General features: G+C 42.4%; 1 protein-coding gene across 3 annotated transcripts in view; it reads right to left on the minus strand.

Moving 5' to 3' along the window:
* Positions 1-8,777, minus strand: part of RBM6 (RNA binding motif protein 6) — a 97,179-nt gene extending 88,402 nt beyond the window's left edge. For 2 of the 3 annotated variants that reach the window (XM_045530188.1, XM_045530186.1), the window contains exon 1: positions 8,590-8,777. The gene's annotated coding sequence lies outside the window, so the exon portion shown is untranslated. Of the gene's footprint in view, positions 1-8,079; positions 8,350-8,589 lie in introns of those variants that run through there. The other variant, XM_045530187.1, reaches the window with a different exon arrangement.
* Positions 8,778-9,426: the final 649 nt, after the last annotated feature.

Raw genomic sequence — 9,426 nt, forward strand, 5'->3', positions numbered from 1 at the left:
GACATTTTTTTCCAAAGATACACCAATGGCCAAAAAACACAAGAAAAAAACGTTCAACATTGGCCATAAGGGAAATGCAAAGTAAAACCACAATGAGATATGGCTTAAATCCATGAGGGTGACTATAATCAAAAAGATAGTTAAATGTAGATTAGGATGTGGAAAAAACTGGAACCCTCACACAATGCTGATGAGGATGGGACAAAAGATTTATCAAACTGGCCAGGCAGGGTGGCTCACACCTGTAATCCTAGCACTTTGAGAGGCAGAGGCAGGAGGATTGCTTGAGGCTGGCCTAGGCAACACAGTGAGACATCGTCTCTACAAAAAATTTAAAAATTAGCCAGCCATGGTGGTGCACACATGTAGCTACTTGGGAGGCTCAGGCAAGAGGATCACTAGAGCCCTGGAGTTTGAAGTTATAGTGAGCTATGATGGCACCACTTTATTCTAGCCCGCGCAACAGAGCAAGACTCTATCTCAAAAAAAAAAGATTTATCAAACTATCTAGTGCTTCTCTCCATAGTTTTCCTCAGGATAGCTGTAGCTCTCAGAAACCCGCAGTTTATTCTAGCAAACAATTATAGGTACTGGGGCCAAAATGACCTCACTTATCAGATCCCAGTAAAGAAGTTGGTGGATATACACAGACGAGCTAAGTTGTGAAAGTCATGATCTCCTAAGGAGTGATAACAATTCACCTGTCATATCAACTAGTTCTGAAAAGAAATGGTACTAAAACATCAATCCCATAAATGACTATGGCTGGCAGTGAACAGGCAAGTAGGAACAAGGGCCTGATACCTTAGTGCCCAGATCCCACACCAACTGATGCTACAATACAATGAGTAGAAAGGCCCCAGGGGCTAGTTCTAAAGCAAAAAAAAATTTCGTGTTTTAAAGGACACCACCAAGAAAATGAAAAGATAACCCACAGGATGGGAATGCAGGCCCAGGTGAAGCTGCTGCAGGAACAGAACTTGGTGGTAGCAGTAAATATCTAAATGAGAATTTTGATAGCTGAAGTGAAAAACAGTTCCATGTTGAACATGGGTCAGCTGAACATGAGTCAGCTGGTCCTAAAAGATGGCAAGCATCATGTTAAGTTAACTGTGCTCCTAGTTACACTCTTCCATCAATTCTTTTTTTTTTTTTTTTTTTGAGACAGGGTCTTGCTCTGTCTCCCCAGCTAGAGTATAGTAGCATCATCATAGCTCACTGGAACCTAAAACTCCTGGGCTCAAGTGATCTTCCTGCCTCAGCCTCCAGAGTAGCTGGGACTACAAGGTGCATGCCACCATGCCCAGGCCATCAATTACTGTAATCCCTTTTAGTTTCCAAGAAGCTAACCAGTAAGTTGGAACTATGATGGTAGCTAATTGATTTCAAATCTCCTCTTTTATTCTTTCCCCACCCATGGCAACCATTTTCTGTTGCTGTGATTTAGACTACGCTAAGTGTCTCGTATAAGTGAAATCAGACAGTATTTGTCCTTTTTTGGCTGGCTTATTTCATTTAACATGTCCTCAAGATTTATCCATGTTGTAGCATATGTCAGAATTACCTTCCTGTTAAAGGCTGAATAATATTCCATTGTATGTACATACATTTTACTTACCCATTCATCCATCGATGGACATTTGGGTTGCTTCTACTTTTTAGCTATTGTGAATAATGCTATTATGAAAATGGGTACAAACATCCCTTCAAGACTCTGCTTTCAACTCTTTTGGATATATACTCAGAAGTGGAATTGCTGGATCATATGGTAATTCTATTTTTAATTTTTTGAGGAACTGCCATAATGCTTTGTCTTTCATTCTTGATTAATAAAAACATTCCTAGGCAATGCTTTCACTCTGGCTAATTTTTTCTATATATTTTTAGCTGTCCAGCTAATTTATTTCTATTTTTAGTAGAGATGGGGTCTTGTTCTTGCTCAGGCTGGTCTCGAACTCCTCAGCTCAAACGATCCACCCACCTTGGCCTCCCAGAGTGCCAGGATTACAGGCGTGAGGCACCGAGCCCAGCCAACTCTGGTCCATCTTGCACAGGTCTAAGAATTTCACCTCTAGCAGCACAATACCAATACCCCAGGCCATCCTTCTTAATAATGATTTTAACTCTAAAAGCCAACAAAATAGAAACCAGGGGTCCTATTCTATTACTTTTAGCTGTGTTATTTAACAGCTTGATCCTGCTTTAAACACTAATTCTTTCCAAAGTAAATGCTCTGGGCCCAACAGAACACTCAGTTAAGAGCATCAAGGGGTGCCAAGAAGCAAGGGTTGCTTTGCCTACCCACTCGCCAGATCTAACTATGAGCTTTTAAACAGTAGCAACTTTAATATGCATTATAAGAGCTGGAAATGAGTGGCTGCTGGAAGCACCCTTGCCCTCAAAAAGATACCCACTTAAAAATTGTAAGTGTATTCACTCCAGTTACCAGATCTCAAAAAAGTAGGTCCAGATCTGGAAACATGTCTGCTGCCTTCCCAGGATGGAGTATCAGTTTTTCAGGCTCCCTCTCTAGACTCAAAGCTTGATTCCCCATTGATGATACTTGTCTTGTCTACCCTCAGACCATATTCAAAAATTAATTAACAATGGATCAAAGACACATGTAAAAGCTAAAACTATAAAGCTTCTAAAAGAAAATACAGGGCCAGGCATAGTGGCTCATGCCTGTAATCCCAATACTTTGAGAGGAAAGCTTGAGGCCAGGAGTTCATGACTGGCCTGAGCAACAAATTAGCCAGGCATGGTGGCACGTGCCTATAGTCCCAGCTACGTGGGAGGAATGCTTAAGCCCAGGACTTTGAAGCTACAGTGAACTGTGACTGCACCACTGCACTCCAGCCTGGGTGACACGAGACCCAGTCTCAAAAAAAAACAAAAAAACAAAAAAAAAACACACAGGAGAAAATCTTTTTGAGCTTGGTATCAGCAAAGATTTCTTGGAATTTAGAGAGCACTAACCATAAAAGGAAAAGATCCAAATTGAAACCTGCTTTTCAAGAGACACTGTTGGCCAGGTACAGTGGCTCACACTTATAATCCCAGCACTTTGGGAGGCCAAGGCAAGAGGATCACTTCAGGCCAGGAGTTCAAGATGAACCTGGGCAACATAGCGAGACTGAGACCCCATCTCTACAAAATATAAAAAATAAAAAATTAACCAGGCATGATAGCTCATGCCTGTAGTCCCAGCTATTCAGGAGGCTGAGGCAGGAGGATCACCTGAAGTCCAGGAGTTCAAGGCTGTAGTGAGCTACGATTATGCCACTGCACTCCAGCCTGGAGACAGAGCAACACCCTGTCTCTCTCTAAAAAAAAAAAAAAAAGGCAAACTAAAAACAGGGAGTAAATATTTACAACACATATCTGACAAATGCTCACTCTGATTAGTCATAAGGAAAACACAAAATAAAACTACAATAAGATACCAGTATACACCCACTAGAATGGCTAGAATTAAAAAGATATCAAATCAAATACAAAAGGATTTCCAGCAGTCAGAACTCTCATACTTGCACTCTCCACTGGGGCGGGGGGGGGGGGGGGGTAAGAACTCTCATGCATTGCTAGAGAGAATGCAAAATGGTACAACCATTCTGGAAATTGGTCTGACAAACACTACCCTATGACCAGCAATTCCACTGCTCAGTATTTATTCAAGATTAGTAGAAACAAAACACATGTACAAAAATCGCATCTAAGCTTTATTTATAATACCCTTAAAAAAACAGAAACGACCTAAATATCCTTCTACAGGAGATGAGATAAACATTGGTGTCCTGAAGGGTTTTCCTCTCTGGGGCAGGGTATTTCATTTAGGTTTCAAATGAAGAGATGACTTTCTTTGCTAAAGTGAGAGAAGGGTGAGCAGGGGAGGGCAGGCAGAAAAGGAGAATCAACAAGACCTATTCTTTTTATTTTTTTACTTTTTAAAAATAATGATAAAATATACATGCATATAACAAAATTTACCATTTTAACTATTTTTAAGTGTACAGTTCAGCTATAGTAATCAAAATAGTACAGTACTGGCATAAGGATATATATTATAGAAATGAAACAGAATAGAAGGACCAGAAATAAACCCTCATATATATGGTCAACTAATTTTCAACAAAGGTCTCGGGACCATTCAATGGGGAAAGGACAGTCTTTTCCCAAACGTAAAATAGAGGAAAACTGGATATCCACATGCAAAAGAATGATATGAGATGCTTATCTAACACCATATACAAAAGTTAACTCAAAATGGGTCAAAGACCTAAATGTAAGAGATAAAACTATAAAACTCTTAGAAGAAAACATAACGGGAAAGTATCATGACATTGGATTGGCAATAATTTGCAAATGAGGCCCAGGTAATAAAAGAAAAAATAGACAAATTAGACTTCATCAAAACTAAAACCTTTTGTGCAGCAAAGGGCACTACCAACACAGTAAAAAGACAATGCACAGAATGGGGAAAAAATATTTGTAAATCACATATTTGATGACAGATTAATATCCAGCGTATATAAAGAACTCCTAAAACTCAACTATTACAACAAAAACCCAATTTTAAAAGGGCCAAAGGACATAAATAAACATTTCTCCCAAAGAGCATATACAAATAGCCAATAAACACATGAAAAGATGCTCAGCTTCACTAGTCATTAGGGAAATGCAAATCAAAACTATAATTAGATACCACTTCACATCCATCTGGATGGCTACTATCAAAAAAAACAGAAAATAACAAGTATTGGCCAGGATGTGGAGAAACTGGAACTTGTTTTAGTCTGCTAGGACTGCCATAACAAAATATCATAGACTCTACTCAAGAGGCTGAGGAGGTAGGATTGAAGCCAAGAGTTTGAGGCCCCACTGCACTATATTGCACCTGTGAATATCCACTGCACTCCAGCCGGCACAACACAGTAAGACCCTGTCTCTCAAAACAAATATACACTACAGACTGGGTGGCTTAAACAATGGAAATTTCTTGCTCACAGTTCTGGAGGCTGTGTCTCCAAAAAACAGTCACATTGGGGGTTAGGGGTTCAACAAATGAATTCTGGGGAGGAGGTCACAATTCAGTCTATAAGAAAACCCTTGTGCATTGCTGATAAAATGTAAACTGACACAGCCACTATGGAAAACAGTACGGTGGCTCCTCAAAAAATTACACATAGGCTGAGCACGATGGCACACCTGTAATCCCAACATTTTGGGAAGATCGCTTGAGACCAGGAGGTCAAGACTAGGCTGGACAACATAGCAAGACCCCATCCCTAAAAAAAAAAATACTAAGAAACAAAAAGAAATTCTGATACATACAACAACATGGATGAATCCTGGTCATTATGCTAAGTGAAATAAGACACACAAAAATATCAGAATTCTACTTATATGAAATACCTAGAGTAGTCAAATTCATAGGGGCAGAAAGTAGAATGGTGGTTGTCAGGGGTTAGGGGAGCAGAGAATACGCAGTTACTGTTTAATGAGTACAAAGTTTCAGTTTGGGAAGATGAAAAAAGTTCTGAAGCTAGATGGTGATGATGGTTGCACAACATGAATGTGCTTAATATCACTGAATGGCACACTTAAAATGGTTAAAAAGGTACAAACAAGCAAAAACCAAGAAAACACAATGAGATACCACTTCACACCAATTACTGTAGCTATTATTTAAAAAAAAAAAAAGGCACCAAAAAACAGAAAATAAAAAGTGTTGGTGAGGATGTCACACATTACTGGTAGGAATGTAAAATGGAGTAGCCACTGAGGAAAACAGTATGGTTGTTCCTCAAAAAGATAAACACAGAATTAACATATAGCAATTCTACTTCTGGGTATATTCCCAACAAAATTCAAAGCAGGGACTCAAAAGAGATATTTGTACACCAATGTTCATATCAGCATTATTCACAGTAGCCAAAAGGTAGAAACAACCCAAGTGTCTACTACAGATGAATGGATAAACAAAATGTGGTCTATATAAACAATGGAATATTATTCAGGCATAAAAAGGAATGAAGTTCTGATACATGCTACAACATGGATATGCCCTGAAATCATTATGCTAAGTGATATAAGCCAGACACAAAAAAGGACAAATATTGTTTGATTCCATTAAGTATGTGTGGTACCTAGAACAGGCAAATTCATAGAGACACAAAGTAGATTAGAAACTACCAAGGGATAGAGAAAGGAGGAAATGGGGAGTTCTTTGCTTGATGGTTACAGAGTTTCTGTTTGCGGTGATGAAGTTTTAGAAATAGTGGTGTTGGTTGTACTATATTGTGAATGTAACTAATGCCACTGAATTGTACACTTAAAAATCATTTAAAAGGAAAATTTTGTTACAATATACATTAAAAAACATATTTGTCACATTTGTTAAAAAAAAATTGAATATACCAAAAACCATTGAAATATATACCTTAAATGGGTGAACCGTATGGTATAGGAATTATAACCCAAAAGAGCTGTATTTTTAAAAAAGTAATAGCAGTAGCTAACATTTAGTGAACACTCTGCACACCAGGTACACTGGACATTATATGTGTTACATCTCACAAAAACCTATGAACTGGCTATATTTCTTAACCTCATTTCAAAGAAGGAAACTGAGACTTAGACAAGTTAGGAAATTTGCCCAACATCAGTGAGTTAATGAAGGGAGCAGAGATTCAATCACTAACAGATTTCAAAGACCCTATAGTTACCCACTCTGCTATATTGAATCCCAGTGTGACAGGGCTATAAAAGGCACTCAATAGATATGCATTAACTAAGTGAAGGAAATAAATGTGTTGTGGGAGCCCAGCAGAAAAATTATTTCCAAGCACTTGGTATATAACTAGAATATTCCATCAAAGAATGACTTATAACCTTTAAAATTTCACAGCTTTCCAATAGTTTTAATACAACTTTGAATCAGATTTTTTTTTTTTTTTTGAGACAGAGTCTCACTCTGTTGCCCAGGCTACAGTGCCATGGCGTGAGCCTAGCTCACAGCAACCTCAAACTCCTGGGCTCAAGCAATCCTCCTGCCTCAGCCTCCCAAGTAGCTGAGATTACAGGCATGCGCCACCATGCCCAGCTAATTTTTTCTATACATATTTTTAGTTGTCCCTATAATTTCTTTCTATTTTTAGTAGAGACAGGGTCTCACTTTTGCTCAGGCTGGTCTCGAACTCCTGAGCTCAAACAATCCACCCACCTCGGCCTCCCAGAGTGCTAGGATTACAGGCATGAGCCACCGCGCCCAGCTTGAGTCAGATATTAACATCATCTTACACATTTAAATATGTTGGTAGAAGAGTACAATCTTGGCAAATTTCTGCAACAAGTCGGTAGAGTACATTTATTAAGTAACCTCCCTCTTGACAATTCTCCTCTGTCTGAAAGACTACAAGAACATAAGATCCTAAAGCCAACAAAAATAAACCTAAGTCTGATAACAGAATTCTATAAGGAAAGATGCTACAATTGTCCAGGGAGACCTGGTACCTATCCTGTAAGTTAGCTATCTAGTTAGGTGCTAGTTCTGGAGACAAGGTTCAGACTCAGCTTTTGTTAAGTTTCACCAAAATGGTAACGGATCATTAGTTACTTTGCACATTGCCAGTCCTACCATCACTCACCAGTTGTAGATACCTTTCTCTACAGTCCTCACAGGTTTGGTGATGGTGATATATTTAAATCATTCACACTGGTGGCATTACTCAACAGAAACTAACAAACCTAAGGCACAATCCAGAGTTCAGAAAATGAACCAGGTGACCAGGCGCATCAGTCTACTGAACTTCACCTAGATCCAGCTACTCTGACCTTCACAAGCAAACCTGGAATATGCAAAAAAACATAATTACCCTTAGTTTACGTACCCTATAAAACAAAACCCTTCCTTTTTATTTAACAAAAAAAGCACTAAACAAGTTGAACCCATTAGTACAGTATCAATTCTAAAGTAAAGAGAAAAACACATATTTACAATACCAAAAGGAATCTAACGCGTGAATGCGAGGAAACATCCCCCTCCTCCCACATTCGCCCAACGGGGGCAGAACCCACCAGACCACTCCCCCATCTCCAGGTCCTACTGCTCCGCAGGCCAGGTTCAGAGCTCTTGAGCACCTCGGTCGGGTGGAGCCCACTAGTGTCCGTCCGGGTCTGAGGACTATGCCCAAGAGCTCCCTTTCTAGCGATGCCTCAAAATTGGATCAGAAGCTGGGAAAAAGAAGAGCGAGCCCGTCTGCAGCTCCGCAGACTAGGAGCACCGAGCCGCAACCACGCGCTGGCCCCCAGCCCCACAGCTGGCCACTTCGCGAGGGGACCGGTAATTCTACCGTCGCGCCGGGCTCCGCCCCGGGCCCGCGACGGTTCCGGGGCGTTCCTGCCGCTGGCAGCACCTCCCTCACCACACCGCCTGGCTCTCTTCTTCCGGAGCGAGGCCGCGGCCGCCCCGCGACACCGAAGCCACAGCTTCCAGGCCGCGCGGGCCCACGACGTCCAGAGCGGCCAGTCCGCTGGCTGTTTCCCCGCAGGCTCCGGCACGCCCTCTCTCCAGCCCCGGGCCCTTACCGAGGCAGCGCAGCCTCCACGGCCCGCTCCTCCTTCTCCTCAGCAGCAGCCACCGACCCAGCGCCGTGGAGACCGGAACTTCCTCCGCGCGGGTGCCACCGCTTCTACAAAGACGCCGCGCCGCTGCCTTAAGCGCTCGGCCCGCCGGGAGATGAAGTACAGCGGCCGGTCCCGGCGACTGCACTCCCGCCGTGCCCCGCGCTCAGGAGGCTAGCCTACTGGGGCGGGGCGAAAGCGCGTTGTCGCTGTCCAATAAGAGGGCGCGCTTCCCCTCCCAGCTCCGCGGGGACTGCTGGGGGTTGTGGTTTGGTCTCTGCCCTAAAGCAGCCGGTCCTCTTGTGCTTTCCTCAGAGTTGAGCAAGGCGTGCAGTTTGTTGGCGGCTTGGCCTTCCGGAGGTTTGCTCTCTGTCAGCGGCTCGGTTATGACCCTGGCCTGCCTAGCTCGAGGCCTCCTTATTGTCCGTTAGTGTGAAGGAAATAGAAGGCAGGCTTTTTCGGCCTAAGCCTAAGCCATCTCGGAAATGGGCTGCTGGCCATTGCCATCACAGGAGGCCCTGGCTCTCGGCCCTCACCGGCCAGGGAGTGTAGCCCTTCTCCTTGAGACCTGAGGATTGGTGGAAGAGAAGCAGGATTAGAGAACCAATATGTCACAGAAGCTCGTCCTCTATTCCCTGTGATGGATTTCCAAGTTAGGCATCCCCAGCTCAAAAACACCAGGCAGACATCATCTATTAAAGGTTCGGTAGCCTGACCCATAAGGAAAAATCCACCCAGCTTCCACAGGGTCTTGCGAGCTCTTGGGCAATAAATATGACTTGTGCAAGGGTCACAGAGGAG

This window comes from Lemur catta, chromosome 18, assembly GCF_020740605.2.
Source record: "Lemur catta isolate mLemCat1 chromosome 18, mLemCat1.pri, whole genome shotgun sequence".
In the NCBI taxonomy this organism is placed as follows: domain Eukaryota; kingdom Metazoa; phylum Chordata; class Mammalia; order Primates; family Lemuridae; genus Lemur; species Lemur catta.